Source organism: Leucopleurus acutus (genome assembly GCF_964270905.1).
Source record: "Leucopleurus acutus genome assembly, chromosome: 10".
NCBI lineage: Eukaryota > Metazoa > Chordata > Mammalia > Artiodactyla > Delphinidae > Leucopleurus > Leucopleurus acutus.
This window is the reverse complement of record NC_139153.1, coordinates 64209698-64233410: the sequence shown is the minus strand read 5'-3', so window position 1 is coordinate 64233410 and position 23713 is coordinate 64209698. Positions and strand designations below refer to the sequence as shown.

Genomic DNA, 23713 nt, shown 5'->3' with positions numbered 1-23713 from the left:
ATTCTGAAAAAGACAAAACAATAAAACAATGAAGGGGGAGGGCAGAGTGGAGGTGGTTAGCCCTATCAGATGTTATAACATTTTAAAATGTAATAATTAAAGCAGTTTGGTACTAAAAACTGCTGAGAGGTAGGAACTCTAGATCAATGATGGGAGACAGAAACTCCAGGACACGTAGAATTTAGGATGTGATAAAAACAATACTTCAAATCAAGAGGGAAAAGGCAGTTATTTAATAAATGGTGTCTGTAAACCTGAATGGTCATCTGGAAAAAGATAAAGTTATATCCATACCTTACATCATATACCCAAATAAATTCCAGATGAATCAGACATTTAAACATAAAGAAAAAACAAACTATTAAAACACCAAAAGATTCCATGGGAGAATCTTCTTTTATATTCTTTGAGTGGAAAGGTCAGAAGCCATACAATAAAATTCAACTACATAAAAAATCTGTACAGGCCTTCGCTGGTGGCGCAGTGGTTGAGAGTCCGCCTGCCGATGCAGGGGACACGGGTTCGTGCCCCGGTCTGGGAAGATCCCACATGCCGCGGAGCGGCTGGGCCCATGAGCCATGGCCGCTGAGCCTGCGTGTCTGGAGCCTGTGCTCCGCAACGGGAGAGGCCAGAACAGTGAGAGGCCCACGTACCGCAAAAAAAAAAAAAAAAAAAAAAAAAAAAAAATCTGTACGGCAGATGCTACCATAAAGAAAAACAAATGATAATAAGCTAGGGAAAAATATTTGCAAGACGTTTCCCAATTAAAGGCTGAATTCCCTAATATGTAAGACACATCTTCAAAGAAATACATCAACAATTAAATAAGAATGAACAAAAAGAGAGTGCACAGAAAAGGAAATACAAATGGCTCTTAGGTCCATGAAAATAGGCTCAGCTTCACAATGAGAGAAATGCGAATGAGATCTACCTAGAGAAACCATTTTTCCTTATCAGATTGGCTTAGATCCAAAAGTTCAATAGCACCCTGTGTTGGCAAAGGTGTGAGCAAATAGGATCTTGGAGTTTAAATGGGAACAACTTCTATATCATGGGATGAATTTTGCAAATCTATAAAAATTGCAAATGTGTATGTCCTTTGACCCAGAACTGTACTTTTACTTCCGTGTAAGTAAATCTACTTCATAGATTTACTTCCGTGTATGTTTATCACAGCAAAAAATGGGAAATACCTAAATGTTTATCAATAGGGGACTGATTCAATAATGGAATACTCTGTGGCACAGTAAAAATAGGGCAAGTCTTGAATAGGGAACAATATCCCCGATATTGTGTGTGTGTGTGTGTGTGTGTGTGTGTGTGTGTGTGTGTAAAATGCAAGGTATAGAACGTTGTGTATATGATATTCTACAGAACTTGTATGAAGGGAGGAAAACTATTTATACACACATGCATTTGCATGCATATGAGTAAATATTTCTGTAGACATGCTCAAGAAGCTGATATCATTGGGTGCCTTTGGGTACAGGAACTGAGCTCCTGCAGCTCAGAGCTGGGAGAGAAACATCACTTTTGTACCTTTTGAATGTATCACATTTTATAAAATTAAATAAAGTTAAAAGTATCTATCTTAAAGATTTAAATTACATAAAGTTCAAGAACAGAAATTGTGATGATAGAGGTCAGAATAGTTTCATTCTGGGGAGATATTTACTGGGAAGAGTCAATGAGCAGAGATGTCCTCTATCTTGAATTGGATGGTGGTTATATAGGTAAGCGCAGGTGGAAAAATTCATCCACCCCACATTTAATATCTGTGCACTTTACAGTATGTATATTATACCTCACTACATTTAAAAAATGTATAATTGGAACAATGGGAAAGGAAATGGAAATATACAACCAAATTGGAATCTGTAGAGTCCTTGTTACTCTAGTCTTAGTTTGAGTTACAGGTATTTCCACTCACTTGGCTTTTAGTTTTGTAGAGTTTCATGTGAGAATGTATATATATGCATAGAAACATCAACGCAGAGGGAGGTTGTGGCCATTTGTAGTCTTATTTCCTATTAAAAATAACCCTCATGGACCTCACTTGAGTGGCCGGTTATTCCATTTTCCTACAATCATGTTGAGTGGCGAGTGACTCACGGCTAAGTGTATGTTCAGGTGTGAATAGACCAAGTCACACGCTTTTAAGAATTTGATATTGGACTTTGCTTCCATATAGAATGAATCTCTAAACATTAGCTCGGTGCAGCTTTGAGTAGTTTACAATGAGTCAGCAAGTGCTTAAATGGGAGAGTGTGAACCAATGACAAATGCCTTTTGAAAGGCAGCTTTGATCTGGATCAGATCACTACCTGCTACTGCCCTGCAACCTTTATCTTTGCTTTTAGTGTACCAAATACATTTTCCTGCATTGAATATGTTTTCCTAGTAACAGTGGTGAGGTGTGACAAGGCAACACGTTTGGAGCAATGTTTGGGTCCTATCAGGCACCAGTGACAAAAATGTCTGATGGTGCTGAGTCACTGTGATCACGTGATTCTCTGTGAAAAGGATATTGAGAGCTTGACTTTCACTTCCTTTCCTTTGCTGAAGTGAGCCTGGAGGCATTGTCACATGATCACTTTCATTCACTAAAACTCACTTTTCCAGGTGCTTCTCCCTCTTATGTAATAAAACAGCAAAGCACCTCCCCACAAACCCCTTCTCGCCCCCAAGACTGTGCCCCTGGGGAAAACCGATTGGCCTTGCTACCTAGAAGCCTCTGGACTAGATGTGCCTGGGAACCTTAAGCAGGGATGATGTGTAAGCATTGGGATTGATGTTCAGGCATCGAAACACAGACATAGAGAACAGACTTGTGGTTGCCAAGGGGGAGGGGACGAGGGGGCGGGAAGGACTGGGAGTTTGGGATTAGCAGATGCAAACTAGTATATATAGGATGGATAAACAACAAGGTCCTACTGTATAGCATAGGGAACTCTATTCAATATCCTGGGATAAACCATAATGGAAAAGAATATGAAAAAGAATATATATGTATAACGAGTCACTTTGCTGTACAGCAGAAATTAACACAACATTGTAAATCAACTATACTTCAATAAAATTAAAAAAAAACAGATTTAGATTACTGAGCAAAGGAGAGAGAGAGAGAGAGTGTGTGTGCGTGTGTGTGTGTGTTTGTGTATCTGTGTGTTCTTAACCTCACTAGAAGGTGGTTAAGAAGCTTATTCAAGGTTCAGCACAGTAGAGGTATTTCAAGTTGCATTAGAGAGAAAATTACAAATAATAATCTTTAGGAGCCAGACAACCTTTTGGAACACAGTAAGAGAGCTCCAGTATAGGTGAGGTGAAGTTCCTCTTTGTGATAACATCAAGGTCCACTCCGCAAGGTTGGTTATTTGCGGTAGAAGTGAGGTGACAACGGGGCTGGAAGGATCAATAGAGACCATCTTTCTTGGGGCAGCGTTAGTAGTCATCCTGCAGGAGGCAACGCTAAGAACACCAAAGAACATCCTGAGTGATGGGCATCCTCTCAGGATAAAAGAGGGGCTCATGGGAGTCCACTGAGTGGAACCCCACATCTCAGTGGAACACTTGTGTTTGTCACTCTGTCCTTGGTGGCCACTGTTGCACTGGACTGTCCTTATCTGCCTGTTCCATTGGATTGGGAGCTCCTTGACTGAAGGGGTCGTAGTGAATTCATCTCTGTACCCCTAGTGTTCACAGTAAATGTTTTATTGAAGTAGTGAATGCATCCATCTATCCTCTACTTTTTATCAAAACTCTGAGATGTGATGAAAAACATCAGTGTCTCTCCTTGGGTTTTGGATCCCTCTGTAGGGTCGGTCTTTGCTTCTACACTCACATGATCCTACACAGAGTAAGCACAACATAAGTGTTAACTAGGCCTGCCACAATTACTACTATTTCTAGGTTTGCCTTCAATCTTTGCATGTAAAATTTTAACTGACTCTGGTGTTTTTCTCTCATCACATGCCCCTGGTTCCTCCCTTTCCACTGTAAGCATATACAGGTGGCCTTTTGCATAATAGTATGAAGTTTTTTTTCTATGATTCCCCTCTATTTTCTGCTCAAAGGTTTATGTTTCTCAGTTTTCCTGTTTCTCCTGCACATTTTTCTAATGACTGAGGTCATGAAAGCAGACATTGGGAGCTGATTTCATATCTGTAGCTCTGGTTAGACACAATCTCAGGGAATTTGTAGCCAGTTTATATTCTCTTCTTACTTAAAAAAAATCCCTCCCTTGACCTCACTTCCGTGTCCAGTTGCCATTTCATTTTCCACAACCATTTTGACAAAATGTCTGGAGTGAAGAAATTTACATTTCCACCCTCTTTTCCTCTCTGCCCACCACTTATCAGAACACATTGCTTTCTCTAAAGCCCTGATGTTTTTCTTCTGACCTTGATCCAGTGAGCTGTTTTCATACCCCTCTTTCACGCTTACTTAATCGGTTTCACATTGTTATAAAAAACAAACAAAATAAAACAAAACCCCCAAACCCAAAGTCTTCCCGCTCTTGAGACAGTCTCCCCATCCTGACATCTGTAACCCTGAGCCCATGTGCATTATTTGGACCTGTCTGGAGATTTTTATGGTCACGCTTGCTGTTAGCATCCTTCCACATCCCAGGTGAGTCCACCACTCTCCTCTCTCTGTAGGTCCACGTGTGTGTGATCTCCTCCCAGCTCTGCATCTTTATCCCACTCAAGACACTCTTAACTCCACATAGTTCCTTGGTTTTCTAAACCTATGTTATTTTTTTCTCTTATTGATTTTTTAATTGAAGTATACTTGATTTACAATGTTATGTTAGTTTCTGCTGTAAATCAAAGTGATTCAGTTATACATATATATATTCATTTTTTATATTCTTTTCCATTATGGTTTATTACAGGATATTGAATATGAGAGCAAGGTCTTGAACAGATATTTGTATACATTATTTATTCACAATAGGCAAAAGATGGAAGCAACCCAGATGTCCATCAACAGATAAATGGATGAAACAAACCGTGGTCTAGCCATAAAATGGAATATTATTCAGTCCAGAAAGGAAAGAAACTCTGATACGTTCTACAACACGGATGAATCTTGAGGACATCATGCTACTTGAAATCAGTCAGCCACAGAAAGACAAAAACAAATGCTGTATGATTCCATTTACCTGCGGTACCTAATGCAGTCAATTTCAGAGGCTGAAAGTAGCATGGTGGTTGCCATGCAAGTTATGCTTTAACAGGGACAGAGTTTCAGTTTTGCAAGATGAAAACGTTGCCGAGAAGGATGGTGGTGATGACTGTACAACAGTATGAATGTGCTTAATGCCACTGAACTGTACACTTTAAAATGGTTAAGATGTTAAATTTCATTGTTATGTGTATTTTACCACAATAAAAAAAAATTGAAAGAAAAATAAAGGTCTGGTCTAAAATGACTAATGTTGCCTGAGGCCCCACCAAACAGAAGGCCTCCCTCTGTAGCCTCTTGGGGTCTGACTCCTGGACCAAGCTGCCCTATTAAGCAGTTAATTATTTCTGGCTTTTTCATCTTTTAATACAACAGTTTTACTGTCTCTGATAATTACTCTGTCCCGATAACTTTTTTTTATTGGAATATACTTGCTTTACAATGTTGTGTTAGTTTCTACTGTACAGCAAAATGAATCAGCTATACATATACATATACCCCCTCTTTTTTGGATTTCTTTCCCATTTCGGTCACCACAGAGCATTGAGTAGAGTTCCCTGTGCTATACAACAGGTTCTCATTAGTTATCTATTTTATACATAGTATCAGTAGTGTATATATGTCAATCCCAATCTCCCAGTTCATCCCACCCCACCCCCCTTTCCCCCTTGGTATCCATACGTTTGTTCTCTATGTCTTCTAAACCTATTTTAAAACCTACACCTTCAAGGAGAAATTTATCTCCATAAACTTTCCCTTCTCTGATGGCTCCCTCAGGGTCTGTGTGAACACTGTTTTCTTTGTATAAGACTAACTTATCAACACGTGTATACTTTTGGATAAATATTTGTAGGCTTTTGTTTTTTCATGAATGCATATTGCTCCCTTAGACCCTTTTTTCTATTTGTGTTTTTTCCAAAATGCATAGTATGGTCTCCCATACACAGTGGACACAAGCTAAATGTTGGTTAAAGTGGATAATAATTAAAAATGTAATATTTACTCCTGTCAGCGGGAGTAAATATTTAACTTAATATGACTCTGTGACAATTTGTCCAGACACTGCCACTTCTTGCTTGCAAAGAATTTATGTCTGTTGCTAACTTATTGCTTCTCTGGTCTTCTTTTCCTACCTGGCTTAGATGTAGAGTATGGGGCTTATGAAGTAGACCAAGACATAGTTCCTGAGGGTTTTGTTACCCAGATCATATGCCAACCTATCATCAGGGCCAAGTACTCACTCACCAGGCTGGATGCTTGTGAAAGAGGTGATGAGGTTTATCTGGGAGAGACAGAACCCATAGAAGCCTCTAGTGCCAGATTTATGGGGTTGAAGTTCAGGTTTTGCTGTATTCTAGCTGTGTGGTTTAGGCCAAGCTACTTAACTTCTCTGTGCCTCAGTTTCCTGTGCCATAAAATAGGGGTGATGATAATTGTATTGATCTCCTAGGGTTGTTACGAGGATTAAATGACAATATATGTGATGGTGTAAGCGCTATAAGTACCAGCTACCACTGCCACAACTGTTTTATAAGTTTGCCTTGAATCTTTATATGTGTATGTGGATTCAGATTCTGCACATATAGATTCATGAAAATGAGTTGTTAGGTTTATTCACCCTTAAGAAATAGATTCTGGAAGGTCAGGATAGCCCACAGCAAGTTTTACTGCCAAGGCAACACCAACTCCAGAAGGGGCTGAGAAGAGTGAACACTAGTTCCTGTTCTACAAGTGCTCTGCACTCTTCAAGACTGTCGACGTCAAGATCGAGAAAGGCTAAAGAACCAGTCCAGATTAAAGGGACCAAAGAGGTGTGACACCTACAAGCAATTCACGATCCATGTTGGCTCCTGAATTGCTATAAAGGATATTACTAGGAAAATTGGAAGAATCTGAATACAAGCTGAATGATAGATAATTAGTATTGTATCAATGTCAGATTTCTAATTTTGATTAATGTGTGTGTGTGTGTAAGTGTGTGGACACATGGGGAAAGAGAAAAAAGAGAGTGAGATGAGGAGAGAGAGACTGGGAAAGTGAATGTGGCAAAATATTAACATTTGATGAATCTGGATTATATAGGCTTTTTGTCCAATTTTTGCAACTTTTCTATAAATTTGAAATTATTTCAAACAAAAAAGTGAAAAAAAATTAGTTCTATGATTTGGAGACCCAGTTTTCTGATTTGAAAGATGGACGAATTTTACTTTATGCTCTTTGGGAATGATGATAATATTTTCTGAGCTGCATATTGGGAAATTTTGCTGGAGAAATTTCTTTAAAAGTTTTATAAAAGAACAAAAAAAATCCCCCAAAGTTAGCAGAAGAAAAGAAATCATAAAGATTAGATCAGAAATAAATGAAAAATAACTGAAGGAAATAATAGGAAAGATCAATACAGCTGAAAGCTGGTTCTTTGAGAAGATAAACAAAATTGATAAACCACTAGCCAGACTCATCAGGAAAAAAAGGGAGAAGACTCAAATCAGAATTAGAAATGAAAAAGGAGAAGTAACAACTGACACTGCAGAAATACAAAGGATCATGAGAGATTACTACAAGGAACTATTCGCCAATAAAATGGACAACCTGGAAGAAATGGACAAATTCTTAGAAAAGTACAACCTTCCAAGACTGAACCAGGAAGAAATAGAAAATGTTAACAGACCAATCACAAGCACTGAAATTGAAACTGTGATTAAAAATCTTTCAACAAACAAACGTCCAGGACCAGATGGCTTCGCAGGTGAATTCTATCAAACATTTAGAGAAGAGGTAACACCCATCCTTCTCAAACTCTTCTAAAAAATTGCAGAGGAAGGAACACTCTCAAACTCATTCTACAAGGCCACCATCACCCTGATACCAAAACCAGACAAAGATACTACAAAAAAAGAAAATTACAGACCAATATCACTGATGAATATAGATGCAGAAATCCTCAACAAAATACTAACAAACAGAATCCAATAACACATTAAAAGGATCATACACCATGATCAAGTGGGGTTTATCCCAGGGATGCAAGGATTCTTCAATATACACAAATCAATCAGTGTGATACACCATATTAACAAATTGAAGAGTAAAAACCATATGATCATCTCAATAGATGCAGAAAAAGATTTTGACAAAATTCAACACCCATTTATGACAAAAACTCTCCAGAAAGTGGGCATAGAGGGAACCTACCTCAACATAATAAAGGTCATATATGACAAACCTACAGCAAACATCATTCTCAATGGTGAAAAACTGAAAGCATTTCCTCTAAGATCAGGAACAAGAGAAGCATGTCCACTCTCGCCACTCTTATTCCACATAGTTTTGGAAGTCCTAGCCATGGCAATCAGAGAAGAAAAGAAATAAAAGGAATACAAATTGGAAAAGAAGAAGTGAAACTGTCACTGTTTGCGGATGACATGATACTATACATAGAGAATCCTAATGATGCTAATAAAACATAATTCTCAAAAAAAAAAAGTTTTACAAATCCTCTAAAGATGACATTAAGGCACATTAACAGATATACTCCTTTTGAAAAGAAACATTTGAGCTATGGATTGAAACACAGCAGATATGTTTAAATCCATGAGTTCATAAAAAATAAAGAACTCCTGGTCACCTACAGAGGACTCTGAGAATTAGTAAATAAAAGGAGAAGATCAAGTGTTTATCCTACCTTTCTTGTACTAAATGTATCATGGAGTAACCAAATAGTTGACAAGAGGAAGTTTCTGTATTATAGAAGTATTCCTGCTAGTAAGTGAAAAAAGGAATGAGAGTTAGAATATTTGTAAGCTCTAATGAAATAATGAACTTGGCAAAAATATCTAAGAAAGACAACTGGGCATTATATATCTGCTAATGAAAAGTCCTGGGCATTATATATCTGCTGTATCCAGTCTGTTAAGTGATCAAGTCTGTAACCAACTACCCACTGGAGAGTGAGAACACAGGAAATGCAGGGGCCAGCAAACAGATTAAAAGACACCAGGTGGATGCAGTCAGGAAAATCCAGAATGGGGGACATTCTCCAGGACAAAGCAACCCAGAGTCTTCACCATATAAATGGCAAGGAAGGGAAAGAGTGTGTAGTAGACGCTGTCAGTGCTTACACCTCTCTTTTGTACCTTTCACTGTGCTCAACCTGAATTCCAGTTGTCACTAGCTCCTCTGTGCCAAAGAGCTTTTCCCCCTGACCCATGGAAGCCTGCTCTGCCCCTTTTGGAAGGTCAGGAGTGCCAGGAAATCAATGCCCCCAGAAGCAGCCTTTAATCAATGACTAAATAAAGTGGGTGAATAAATACCCTGCTTTTTCAACTCTCAGGGAGGTAATTCCGAGGGGCTTACATGTGTGTGTGTGTATGTGTGTGTGTGTGTGTGTGTGTGTGTGTGTGTGTGTGTGTGTGTGAATACCTTTTCCCTGAAAGGATTAAGCTTCAATCATGCACTGGTAAATGGTTAAATGGCATTGTTGGTTTATGTTTAATACCCTTTGTTGGTTGCCTTCTCTTCCTTACTTCACAGTGTCCCCTGAACTTCCTAAAAAAACTACGTGTACTTGAACCCTTGTCTTACGGTCTCTTTCTGGAGGAACTCAAACTATGGCAGAGGAAGAGCTTGAGATTAAAAGAGACTTAAGAGGCAGGGAAATTTGAACACTGACTGAATATTTGATACTATTTAAGAATTATTGGGTTGTTTTTTTTTTTAGGTGGCATAATGCTGTTATGCTTGTATTTAAAATTAAGAGTAAATAATAAATGTATACAGATAAAATGTTATGATATCTGGCATTTGATTTCAAATAATATGGGGTGGAGTTGTGGTTGGGGATATGGTACAAGACTGACAATGAGCTGATAATTATTAAAACTGGGTGATGGGTATGTGAGGGCTCCTTATACTATGCTGTATACTTTCGTATATGTTAGAAATTTTCCCTAATCGAGTGCAAAGAAAGATCCCTGGGGGTTGTTTATAACTCTACTTAGTGCTTGATACTGCCTTGTATGGAGTAAGCCAAGAAGCACTCAAAACATTATTGTTGAAATTAACATGTTGTGTCTTACGTTGGACCTACCAAGGCAAATGTTGTTGATGTTAATACTTTTAACTGATATACCAGAAATCTTATTTAGATTAGGGAAAAAAAGTCATTTTATCAATTAGCACAATGTCAGCTTTTAAAAGTTTCTTACTAGCTCTACCACTAATTAAAGTATTTCTTTAGCTTGTGATTATTCATCATCTGTGGCTTGACGTTATTTTTGAATTGTGAATGTGTTTATTATAATGCTTATATACTTTTTTCTTTTTTTGCTGAAATGCTGGAATTTCTGGGCTATTTTGATGATTCAGTGGGACAGGATATGGGACAGAATACTTAAAGTAGGATTCAGAAAATCTAAGATTGTGAGTGCTGGATCTTAAGGGCTATCTGTTTCTGAAATTTGCAAGGTGACTGCTTTTGTAGGGACCAAAACCTGATAAAACTAACACTTTATTGGGAAAACCTTTTAAATAAAAGAATAGTGTGTTAAGTGGAGGGGTAGGGTATATCTGAAGTCTTTGAAGCCTGTAAACAGAAACTTGCAAGCAATTCCTACAGAAATTTTCTATCTTAAAAAAATTATAGATGTGGATATATATAAAAGTCCCTAAAAAATCCTATCGCTTCCCAGGAATTCACACAGGCTGAGATTTGCATTTTTGTAGGATTTTCTAGTAATATGACAGTCCTTGTTTTCAAGCTATCAGGTAGGAAAATAGTAATTCAATTTGATATAATATTAAATATAAATATCATAATAAGATATGATTTAATTTTAAGAAGGCTCACTAGAAGATTTTGAAGTGCAAAGGAATCTTTTTGGAATGTGCTTCAAATAGGTAAAGTTTAAACTTGAAAAAGTAAAAAGTTAAATATTTTATATTTATAAAAAGTCAAACTGTTTTTTTCCACACCTGGTTAAGAAGTTGGTACCAATACTAAATAGCTTCATATGGTAGACAATTTTTTGTTGGATTTATTCCTAGTTCTACTTCATGTACTTACGTTTGTTTTCCACCTATAGGTAACTTATGTTATCAAGCTCTATTTTATAAAACCTTCTTAGTGGCTTATTATTCTTTATAGAAAATGGCATGGGAGTAACTAATTAGCCTACTAGTTAAATTTTAAAACTATAACCAACTAGATAAAGATTGAACATAAAGTTGTGCACATGGATTGCTATCCTCACATTAACAATCATAGAATTTATTTTCTTTTTTACAGTGTTATTTATTTATTTATTTAGGCTGCACCGTGCAGCATGTGGGATCTTAGTTCCCTGACCAGGGATCCAACCCATTCCCCCTGCACTGGGAGCGTGGAGTCTTAACCACTGGACCACCAGGAAAGTCCCAGAATTTATTTTCTATGATATTTCAGAGAACCAAATTCTCATCCACATCATCAGCTAAATTCAGTCAAATTCACTACTTGGACTTGGCTGTTCAGTCTGTATGATTCAATCTTAATAAGTTTGCTATTTCTTGGAATCCATCTCTGAATGATGGATTTAAAGTTTTTGTTAACAAAGAGTCAAAGAGATTTATTATAGGCTCTAAATAAGTCATTTAATTTCTTTAAGTCATTAAGAGACATTTTGGTTCCCCCAAAAGACTCTGAATTGGCTAAACATGGTAATAATAATAATATATTAATATTATTAATAATAAGAAGAATGACTATAAACTTCCTTTCAGCTCAGTATATAAAAAATCAGCTAAGATAGTAGTTAATTCTAACTTCATTAAATTGTAATTCCCATTAATTCACATCTTTCTTTCACAATAAAATTTTATCTGCAGAATTTCAGTTTTGATCCTGATGCAGAATTATGCTGACTTCTACTGCTCACCTTCCTTCAGCCTTTCTGCTCGATGGCTTCCTCAACCTTCTCTCAAGTTTTCATCTGAGTCCGTGGTAAGTGTACGAAAGCACATTCTACCCCTGCGGTGGGATGTGAGGGCACAGAAGTGCCCCTGAGCAAACGTACTCCATCCTCTGCCCACTTCTCGCTGCCTTATCAACTTGTTCTTAAATTTCATGCACTCTTGGACCCACTAACAGAAACTCTAAGAAGGTGAATACATTTCGGGGAGAGGCCAGGCCCCTTGCAGTGTAGTGTGTAGAGCCTGGCGTGTACCTGCTCCCAGCCTGGAGCTCTGCAAGCCTGTCAGCAACCCAGGAGAGCAGAAATATCTATTTTATACATTAGGAAATTGAGGCTCAGAGAAGGCACTGGGCTCCTTAGCTGTGGGCTGTCAGCCTGTCTAAGCCAAACCCTTTTATCTACACCACTACTTCCTGTATGAACTAGTAAGACACACAGTGACTCGGCAGAAAGCGGAGACTTGAGGGACTGGGCCACCAACCACTGTGTGCTGACCTGGCCTTAAGCACAAGGGAAATAAAGCAGTTATGGGAACCTGGGGGTGAAAGTCAAGGAATTACCACAATAAAGGGGGGCGGGGCACTAAAAGAAGCTGGGGAAATAATTTTCCCAGCTTCACATTTCCCCCTTACAGCCAGGCCAAGTTGGAGCTTGTTTTATAGTAGACTCAGGCAGCAGACGGGTCTGTAGAGCAAAGATATTTTTATTGAAAATGTAAGTATGACTCTGAGGGAACAGAGTCTTTTTCCAAATCCAGGGTCTTTTATGTGCTCTGTAAAGGAGTGTGCATGCTTGGGTGGGAATTATTTGCCACAGGTTTTCATGTTTTGTTTTATTTTTCCTCTTCATGTTGTTCAATGTCTCTTTTTCCTTTGCCCTACCCAAAGATATCAGTTAAAGAGGCCAAGAAAATGCCCTCTTTTATCCGAGTTAAACATTTCAGATGGGAATATGGCTCTGTTAGGTGGGAGAGTGATACCAGACACAGGCAAGCTCTCTCTCACCCTCCACTCCTGCAGGGTATTATGCTCGGATGGTCAAATGAGAGAAGGCAGGTGATGGGCCTGCAAGGCTTTTTACTGGTTTTTCTCCATTTATCCTTCTTCTGAGTTCCAGTTCAGCATGCTCTAGTCAAGGATCATTTGTTTAAAGGACTGAAAAACTGAATCTAGCTCAAGTAAAGGGAGGATTTACTGGAAGGATTTGAGGAAGTGTCCTGAACTTCATTTGCAGGAAGTGGGAAACTCTCCCTCTCTTGTGCTGTCTCCTGATTGAGGTTACAACTGCTCTCTGCTAGCTCCTAGGACTCTTGCAGTAGTGCTCCCCTAGTGGCTACAGTGCTATAATAGCTACACAACCACTGGAGTTTATTTTTGAAAAACGGTGTTTATTTAGCCAAGGTGTTGCAAGTTGTTTCAAGGGATGCAGTAAAATGCTTGCAGTAAAAGTCTTGTTCATTCACATTCATTTGAAAAAATGTAATGAATCTATGCTGTGTAACTTGTTTCCTGCAAGATGGAAGCTGTCAGATCAAGACTAGATAGTCAAACAGAGAGTGATGGGATGTCAGAATTCCAAAGAGGTTGGGAGTTGTTGTTGGAGGTGGTCAAAGAATCTGTTCCGCCACAAGGCGTATGGCTTCCAGCCAGCATAGCTCATAGTTCCTTCCCCTATAATTCCCTTGTCTATTTCCTGATGCCTTCTTACAATGTCTCAGTGTAATGGGGGTGGGGTGGTGGGGTGGGGGGATGTGGAGCCTAAGGCACTTCTGCTCACCCTTTTAACATCCATATAGTACCTTCTGTGATACATGGCAGGTTGTAAGGGTTGGATGTGCTGATTTGGTTCTTACCCTTTGAAAGTTTTAAAGTCACCTCTTCATCTTGTCTCAAATATTGGACCAGAGGTCAGAGTCCAGAACATCTGACTCAGATGGTAAACTAGTGGGTTTTAAATAGGTACAGGAAGGGCACTGGATCTAAATAGATCTAGAATGAGATACTAAAAGTAAGGAAACGAGGGGCAAATTTGGATTCATTTAAAAGGAATAAAACATAAATGGAGTATTATTCAGGGGGGTTGAGAATGAAAAAAACTTGCTTTGTTCTCTGGTAAATGACAGGTTGGTCACCTCTCCTGCTGTGACTCTGGCCCTGCTATGCTATCCCCACTCCTGCTGTAACTTGCAGAAGGTGGGACTCCATGAGTTATGCACACCTCCAGAGTGCTTGGTCAGGGTGACACTGTAGGTACTAGGATGGTCAGTGCTTTTGGCACTGAAAGGCCAAGAGCTGCCTTTGGTCAGATTAGACCAAGAACATTCAGGGGCACAGAGATATGGAAGCTGTTTTCTTCTTTCCTAGAAGAGGATGATGCAATAGATGACAACAAACATTTGGATGAATCCCTGCATCTAGGCTTGGATGACGTTCATGCCACCTGGCAGGTAGGTGGGAAAAATTTTGTTAGTCCCAAGTGTTCTTTCATCGCCCCACAACCAGACAGAGCCTTTTAGTTTTAAGACACGAGGGGACCAACATTCCCAGTCCATTTGTGAATGACCCAGAGAAAGAGGTAGGAGAAAGGAAGATGCCACATTTAAACCATCCTGGAGGAGTCCCTGAAGCCCCATTAGTATCTCAACTGCTTGGTCTAATTGAGGGGTGTGTGGTACAGTGTTCTTTTTCACCTGAAATGAATTGATTGGTTAGTGAATTGGCTGATTGATGGGCACTGGGGATCTAAACATGAAAATTATATGATCATACCACTTAAGGAGCTCAGAATTTAGTGGAGAATATGGAAAAATATTTATGATATTGTTTGATGAGGGCAACAATAAAGCAAGTCCAAGATACAAGGAATCTTCCGGGCTTTGTGTTAGACAAGACGCCTCTGGGAGGCCCTCTTACCTGCAGGCTAGTATGGGCTCAACTCCAGCTCCAGCTCTTCTAAATGAGGCCTGATTCTAAAGATCACCGATTATCTCATATCTGGAGCCAGGCCCACTGTCTAAAATTTCCCTGTGGTTACCAAGTTACTGGTCTGGTCCCTACAGGCCCATTAATTATTATCCACCTCACGTGGCTACTTCTGGAGCAGACACTGGACAGGTAGTGTTGGGAACAGTACAGCATGTGTTTGTCCCAAATAATCTTTGAAACAGGTCCTTTCCCAGATTGGCCGCTGCTGGGGAACCAGTACCTTTGCTTCCTGATTTCTATTACACCCCTTCCTGCAGCCCTGTCTCCCAGGGCTGGCTGGACAAAGAGTTCAAAGGACAAGACACCAACATGGAGAGACGGGAAGCTCAAGAGATGAGAAGTAAATACTCAGCACATCATAACCATGGATCATCTAGCAGCACATGAAAATAGATGACCCTGGAGGGCTGCAGTTATGTTGGGTAAATATGCTATCTCTGACACTGAGTAGTTCTTTCTGTGCTAGTATTTGGGGAAAAACAATCCTTGCTATATGGAAAAGTATAAAAGACATTCTGTTGAGAAGATAAAAAACATGCTTCTGTTTTAGACAAAGCTTGTGACAGTTCAAGGATTGCTTATCTTTTGGCCCAACTGAGCTTCAGTGGCTTAAAAATAAAATAAGAAAAATAAATACAGGTATTCTTGCCTTCTCATTCTACTTAAAGGCACATTTCCCAAGCTTCCCTTCTCCACCTGGAAATAGGAATTGAGAAATATTCAAGAGATCCTACATAAGACTACAGTTTCAATAACCTGAAGACAAATCCTGTTCTTAGAAGTAAACGCTTGGTTCTAAGAAGCTCTCTGAATACTGGGTAGCACTTAAGAAACTACAGTCGCTGGCTCAGATAACATAATAACATAAAAACTACCATGTATTAGGTGCTTATTATAGTCAGGCAAGCTTCTAAATGCCATATATATATTCTCCTAGGACATAAAAGATTAGCAGCCCCTTCAGGTTCTGGTATATTCTAAGTTGGGTTAACCCAGAAACTGTCATGGAAAGACAGATTCAGCAAAAAGGCAACAGCCAATATAGTACATCGAAGTCCCTGTGGCTTAGTGGTAGAGATTGGACATTGTGCCCTTAGGGGAAAAATAATGAGGTCAGAGCGGACTGGGCTAGATCAGGTCTGGCATTTTCGCCGCAGAGCCTGGATTCAAAGATGATCTGATGCGAAGCCAGGCGGACAGTTCAGCCGAGGCATTCATCCGTAGGGCCCGGCCGGAAAGACAGTTTGGGTTGAGAATACGGGCACACCCGATCAAAGCCATAGGCTGGGGAGAGGGGTGTGGGAGCTGGGAGAGGAGCCTCCGCCCCTGGGACAAAATGGCAGGTGCTTTTTATAGAGCACTGGGCTTGAGGTGCTCTGGGGGGGACCCCGTGAAAGGCTCAGGGGTCTACAGCACCGTTTGGTGTGGTTTGGTGACCCAAGCAAAGGAGGGGACAAAGTACAAGAATGACAGTAGCAAGGAGAAGTGCCAGAAAGTGGTTATCAACAAGCATAAGAAGAGGATTTTATCCCCTTGTCAACTGAAAAAAGTGCACAACCTAAGAGTTGAGAATTATGTTTTATTTGGTGGACTTGCTGAGGACTTGAGCCCGGGAGGCAGCCTCTCAGATAGCTGTGAGGAACTGCTTCCAAGAGTAAGGGAGGAGGCGGGACATAGAGTTTTTGCAACAAAAACCAGGGAGTTGGAACATCAAAAGGTTACTGTTAATTAAAGAAAACCAGACATCTCAAGTTAAGGATTTTAGCACTTTTCCATGTATGGGAAGGTACAAGAGTATGGGCTCACTGAAATGAGTCCTTTGATATGCACCTTAGCTCTCTGGGGCCAGTATCCTTCTTTTTTCCATCCTGAAGCCCCTCAGGGTGCACTGTTGGGCGTGGCTGCAGTGGCTGAGGGCTTGATGGCTGCAACATCCTTGGTTTACTGATATGGCAGGGCGTCATTCTTCATCCACACCCTGCTTCAAGCCCTAGAAGGCTATCCTAGACTGTGATTCAGTCTTCTTTTCTATCAGTTCGGGGATTCTGATTCTTAAGAGTACCCACTTTTGGCATCCCTATTCTTATGATTTCTAGGGGTTTTTGGTTGTTTAAACCCTGCCTGGCTTGTACCGATAGGCACAAATGCCAAGTGTTTACCACTAAGCTCATAGGCTTGTTAAAGAAATGGCAGTGCCAAGAGGTTGCAAGTTACTACTGGTAATCCATGAGTAGGGTGTTTGGTGCCCCATGATATCCTTTATTTCCTAATTCCCTAAATCTAAAGGACTGGCAAGCTTCTTCTGTTAAGGGCCAGATGGTAAATGTTTCAGGCTTTGCTGGCAGCACCCAGTTCTGCCATGTAGTGTGAAACAGTGATAGATAATAAAACAAATAGGGGTGACTGTGTTTCAATAAAACTTTATTCACAAAACAGGCAGCCATCAGATTGGCACGTGGGCCCCCATTGCTGACCCATGATATAAATAAACAGACAAAACAAACAGGTAAATTTAACTTTCATACTCTCCACAAGCAATTTTTTGTTATTGTTTTTTCCTAAAGGATGGGGAAAGGAGGAACCATTTTGCCTGCGTGGAACTATGTTACTGTCGTTTCCCTTCGATCTTACATTTGTAACTTTGGAAGCTAATAGCCTTAAACCAAACTTCATGCCTGCTTTTAAGATACAGAAGGGGCTGGAATATATTATTCCAGGCTTTCTTTAAAGAGAGGGGCCCCGTTTGCTACTTTCCCTCCCAGCTGGTGAAGTTCTTTGCACACAGCCAGCCTCTGGCAAGAGTGGAGGAACTTCTCTGAGGTGGCCTCTATTTTCTTTCTCCCATGTCATGGCCAGCAATGACTAACTCAACAGCCTTTGTAATTTTACCTTCTGGGATGACTTATCTACATACAGAGTTAATAATAGATTTAGAGACAAGGCAAATACCATTTCTTCTAAAACTGAGAAAAGTATCAAAACAGAACTCAAGTGAAAACTAGAAGAGAGTTATCCCTACCCAAATCAAGTCTGTTTGCCCTCCTCATATAAGGAATGAAGATACTCAGGCCAGTGGGCAGAACTTGATTGACTCTAAATTCTCTTTAGCAATTAGCAAATTCATCACCTGTTATTGTCAGCATTGCGTCCTCCCAAAAGAGATGTTGAAATCCTAACCCCTGGTACTTGGGAATGTGACCTTATTTGGAAAAAAGGTCTTTGGAGATGTAATCGAGGTAAGTTGAGGTCATTAAGGTGGCTCCCATCCAACACCCTAAGGGAAGTTTGAACACAGAGACACACAGAGGAGAATGCCATGTGAAGCACAGGGACACATAGGGAGAAGACGGCCATGTGACAACAGAAGCAGAGTTTGGAGTCATGTAGCTACAAGCCAAGAAATGCCAAGGATGGCTGGTAACTTCCAGAAGCTGGGAGGGAAGCACGGATCAGGTGCTGCCTTGCAGCCCTCCAGAAGGAACCAACCTGCTGGCACCTTGATTTTGGCCTTCTTGCTTCCAGAACTGTGAAAGAATAAATTTCTATTGTTATAAGCCACCCAATTTGTGGTCATTTGTTAAGCCCTAGAAAACTAGTCCAACACCCATGGGCTGATATAAACTAATAACTCAGATAAATTCTGTACAGGCTTACCCTCTGCTTATGTTTGCGAAACACCCTCTCTCTTCCTATTTAGATACCTCAGGAAAGGAATAAACTAATAATCCTGTCATCAAATGCAACGGGCTACATTCTGGTTTTATTTTTGATTTATCTTTCAGCTAAGCTGGGACTTTTAAAGCCAAATGGAAGTGAGCATTTTAATACTCTCCTCTTTTTGTTATGTGAATTCAGGGCCCGAGCCAAAGGCAGTTTGGCAAACAGTAAGCCACTGGTAGTATGACTGCAAAACCTGATATGTCAGCTATTGTCCTCCTGTATTTGCAGCGTCTTTGGGTGCCATGAACTCATGCAATATAACAAAGAAGTGTATTGTCTAAACTCTTCTGAATATATGGCTCGTGTTCACATAACTCCTTTTGTCTTGGTCTGTGCCTGTCAGAGGGGAATTCTCTGGTGTCTTTGTTTTCCTGTAGAGCTTTCCCCTCTAATTTGATCTGTGTTGGATGACATGGATAGAAAGAGCACCGTGCACCTGGCATAGCAGGATCGCAACAAGCACTGCTGAGTCGTTCTGCAGTGCACCCCGCTTCCCAGGGGGGCCCGCCGGAGTCAAAGGAAGGAAATTTCCTGGGAAGAAGAATCCTAATAGCTAATACTTACCGAGTGATTCCTCCATGCCAAACATTCCTCTAGCAGGATGTGGTGGATAAACAGCAAGTTCTCTGTAAAGCACAGAGAACCGTATTCAATATCCTGTGATAAACCATTATGGAAAAGAATATGTAAAAAAAGAATATATATATGTATAACTGAATCACTTTGCTGTACAGCAGTAATTAACACAACATTGTAAATCAACTATACTTCAATATTAATTAATGAATGTAAAGAGTAGGGTATGTAAGCCATCATTATTAAATGACTTAAAAAATTTATTTATTGGCTGCGTCGGGTCTTAGCTGCGGCACGCAGGATCTTTCGTTGCAGTGCGTGCGCTCTTTGCTTCGTTGCAGTGAGTATGGGGCTTCTCTCTAGTTGTGGCGCGCGGGCTTAGTTGCCCCGCTGCATGTGGGACCTTAGTTTCCCGACCAGGGATTGAACCGGTGTCCCCTGCATTGCAAGATGGATTCTTAACCACTGGACCACCAGGGAAGTCCCTTAAATGACTTTTAAAACATAATAAATATTGATAAAATAAAATTTTAAAAAGCAGGATGTGGGACTCTTCTTTGAGTTGTGGGACCTGCCTGTGTAGTCCACTTGCCATATGCAACCTGCAAGTGTTGGGACAAACAACTACCCCCTTAGATTTTCCCAGCACCCTCCTGGGCTGTAGAACTCCATCCGACGACCTTTAGGTGAGTGCTTGCTCAGTCACAGAGCTGCTCTGGTCCCCTTGTCCCCTCTGTCTGTCTCCTTCTTTCTCCTCTTCCTCCTCTGAGTCTCCCTCATCCTCTGTCCCTCTGCCTCCCTTTTCTTCATCTTACTTGTCCCTTACATTCTCCCCAACTGACTCTCCCTTCCCCATTCCCTCCCCCTTCATCAGGAGGAGGCCATGGCCTCCTTCCAGGAGTAGAGTTGAGGGCTTCTTGTCTCTCTTGGAGAATAGATCTCATCAGGCTGCCTCCTGCGGTCCTCCCAGCCCTGAGCCTCCTACCACTACTCTCTCTCTCTTTTTTCAGTCCTCAAATTTTGATCTGTAATTTTAACTGTAAAAGTCAGAAAATACTGTCTGAGGAACACTGGGACATCAGAGCCTTAACCCTTAATACAGTTTTCATATAAACTCTTAATCACCAGACAGTGGCTAAAATATATTTGCTTAATTGCTTATTTACTGGCACTGTGCCATGTGGTTTAATACACATTATTGGCTTTGATTTCCATGTTAACCCCATTATCTCAGTCCTCAGATAAGGACTGAGACTTTAGGAAATTAAATGATAGGCCAAGTTCGCAGATATCATAAACGACAGAGCTGGAACCTATACTTATGTACCAGGCAAGGGGTGCCAGGGAACGAATTCCCATCCTCAGGGAACTGGCTACCTGGTGCAGGACGGAAAACCTGCAAAGGAAAAGAAGAGAACTTGACTGCTAGTATTATTGGGTATTGCATGAGCCATCAAGTGTGTGCCACATGTGTTATCTTAGTAATCCCTGTAATAACCCTGTAGTGACCATGCCATTATTAGTGTGGCCACCATAGCTTCCCCCTTAGAGATAAGGGACCAGAGGCAGAAATGGGGCTCGAAAGTAGCAGGACGGAGATTCAGACTCAGGCAGGCTTCCTGGGGGTCTGGGTTCTTACCCACTTGTCTAAGCTGAGGAACCTATTTCTGGCATCTGGGATTGGGGAGGAGCGGCATTTGAGCTGAGTTTAGGGAGGAGAGGAGTTTCCGCAGGTGGAGATGGGGAAGGGTATTCTGTGCCCGGCATGGCTGGAGCAGAACGGAGCAGGGAGGTCCCCACAGCTGTGCAGACAACTGGGAGGAAGGTGGGAGCCCGGGCAGTCAGGCAGGCAGTGCTTTCTCCTTTATATTTTAGAGGCATGATTTATTATTTCCAGTTGAATATTGAAGAGAATGAACTTTACTGTTGAGCATTTGTAATTGGAATAAATATATCCTTATCTTTAAGGATAAGGATATATCAGAAGGATATCCTTATCTCTTCTGAATGGCTATTAAAATAATCTGTTGGGAAGCATCACAGCCATTCCTCCTTGGCGCTCTGGGCACCATATGTGTCTAGGGATGGTCTGAAGGCAAGAGCTGGAGTTCAAGTCCAGATTCCGCCCTGTGACTTCATCTTCCTCATTCTTCTGCAAGTCTGGGGCAGTAACACGTGCCCCAGCTTATCCTGGAAAGACATTTGGCCTGGAGGCCAAAGAGAGAACAGATGTGCAAAGCTTCAGAAGAACGGTGCTGTGGAACTCTAAGGAATCAAATATCTTTATTATTCTGATGAATCTGTTCTTTTAATACACGGCAGTCATTCACATCAGCCACAGGCAACTCAGTATAGAATGTTCCGGCCTGGAGTAATCTGTAGAGCGCCCTGGTGTTTTCACATACGTGATCTAACTTCATCTTTACGATCGTCTTATGAGGTAAGCAGGATGGTTATGATTAATTGCCATTTTTACAGAAAATGAGGCCCAAACCATTTGTTTAGTAGATGCTGGATTCAGGTATAAAATGCCAGTTAGATTCCTTTCCAAAGACGATATAAGAGGCCATGAGGGGAAAACCCTCGCTAAATTTCTCGGCAAAATTCAAGAGAGGCAAGCGTATAGGCTTTCTAATGCTCTTTGAACGCACTGCATGGTCCACAGAAACACTGAATTCCTAAATCTTTTTAAAAATTCATCTGGAAGTTTGCCTCTTTTGCTTTGACCCCTGCAGGTAGAATTTGCATCTCCTGTGGTGATGCCATGAGGCTCTGCACACACCCTGGGGTTACACATATTGCATCATCCAACAATCACTTGTTCGCACGTCTGTCTCCAAGCCTCTCCCTCACCACACCCCAGCCCCCAGGGACAACCAGCCAAGGTCTAGTCATCTTGGATCTCCAGCACCTAGCAGGCTGCTAGACGTAACAACAGCTCAACAGGTATCTTTACGTTTTTCACAAAAGGAAAACTTGTTGACTGCATGACATGTAGAGACATTTAAACAGTAAAGAATATCCTAAACAAAATAAAGGTTAAAAAATGGAAAAATAAGAAACAAATGCAAATGTCAAATCCTCTCATCTATGAATTAGTGATTATAAAAATATTATAGGACTAAGGTTAGCTGGGGGTGGTGTTGTCATTCGGGTCTGTGTGTGTGTTGTTTTTAAAAACAATAAAAAAATTTTGAGGTAAGTATCAACCTACTTTTACGGATTTCTAATAACAGCTCATAGGATGTAGAAATGATCTCTATTCTTTTGAATGTTTCCATCTGGTCATGTCGAAGTTCAATGATGGCTTAAGTGATAATAGACCTTTTACTTTATTTTAATTAATTAATTAATTAATTATTTCTCTGCAACAAGAGAAGCCACCGCAATGAGAAGCCTGCGCACCGCAACAAGGAGGAGCCCCCCTCCCCGCGGCATCTAGAGAAAGCCCGCGCGCGTGCAGCAACAAAGACCCAGCGCAGCCAAAAATAAATAAATAAATAAATAAATACGACCTTTTATTTTAAACAAAATACAGTATTTATCTGACTTATTCTCTACAGGGTCCAGTGAAGTGGAAATAATGTATGCATAAGAATTACGTAACAACCACCTATATATATTTGAAAAACACTACCTTAGGAATTGTAATTTTATCAGCAGATGTAGCCTCAGTTAAAAAATAGTAGTTAAGCTAAAAACAGATGACTCAAAATGACTTTTAAAGAGAGAGAATGCAGGAAAATTTCCCGTAGCCATGGGTATGCAGGGGTCAGATGCCTTGAAAGCAGAATCAAACCTGCATGTGACCTGCATTCCAGACTCCTTAACCTTCCTCCTCCCCCAGGGACCTGATGGCTCAGGGGATGCACTGATCCTCTTGGACCTATGCCCAAGGCTGCTTTTTGAATAGAAGGGCATTAGGTCTCAACTTAGCCCTCAAAACAACACACATTTATTCTAGTTCTGTAAGTTAGAGGTGTGGCTTTGCTCTCTGATTTCTCTGCATCGAAGTGCTGGCGGGCTGGGCTCTTACAGATAGACTCATTCCAGGCTCATTCAGGTTGTTGGCAAAACTCAGTTCCTTGCGGCTGTAGGACTGAGGTCCTTGTTTTGTTGCCAGCTGTCAGCCAGGGGCTGGCTGTAGCTTCTAGAGGTCTTTTTTCAATCTTTGCACTTGGACACCTACACCTCAACAGTGCAGTGAATCCTTCTCCCACTTGGAAGTTCCCTGACTTCCTCTTCTGGCTGCATCTCTCTGGCTCCAGCTGGAGAAATTTCTCTGGCTTTAAGGTCTGA

The 23713-nt window shown here is 40.7% G+C and overlaps 1 long non-coding RNA gene across 1 annotated transcript; it reads left to right on the top strand.

Moving 5' to 3' along the window:
- Window positions 1–15332: 15332 nt before the first annotated feature.
- Window positions 15333–22914, top strand: LOC309967757. Its single transcript, XR_014326530.1, has 3 exons — window positions 15333–15540; window positions 21737–21854; window positions 22790–22914. It is a non-coding gene; the product is annotated as an uncharacterized lncRNA (long non-coding RNA).
- The last annotated feature ends 799 nt before the right edge of the window (window positions 22915–23713 follow it).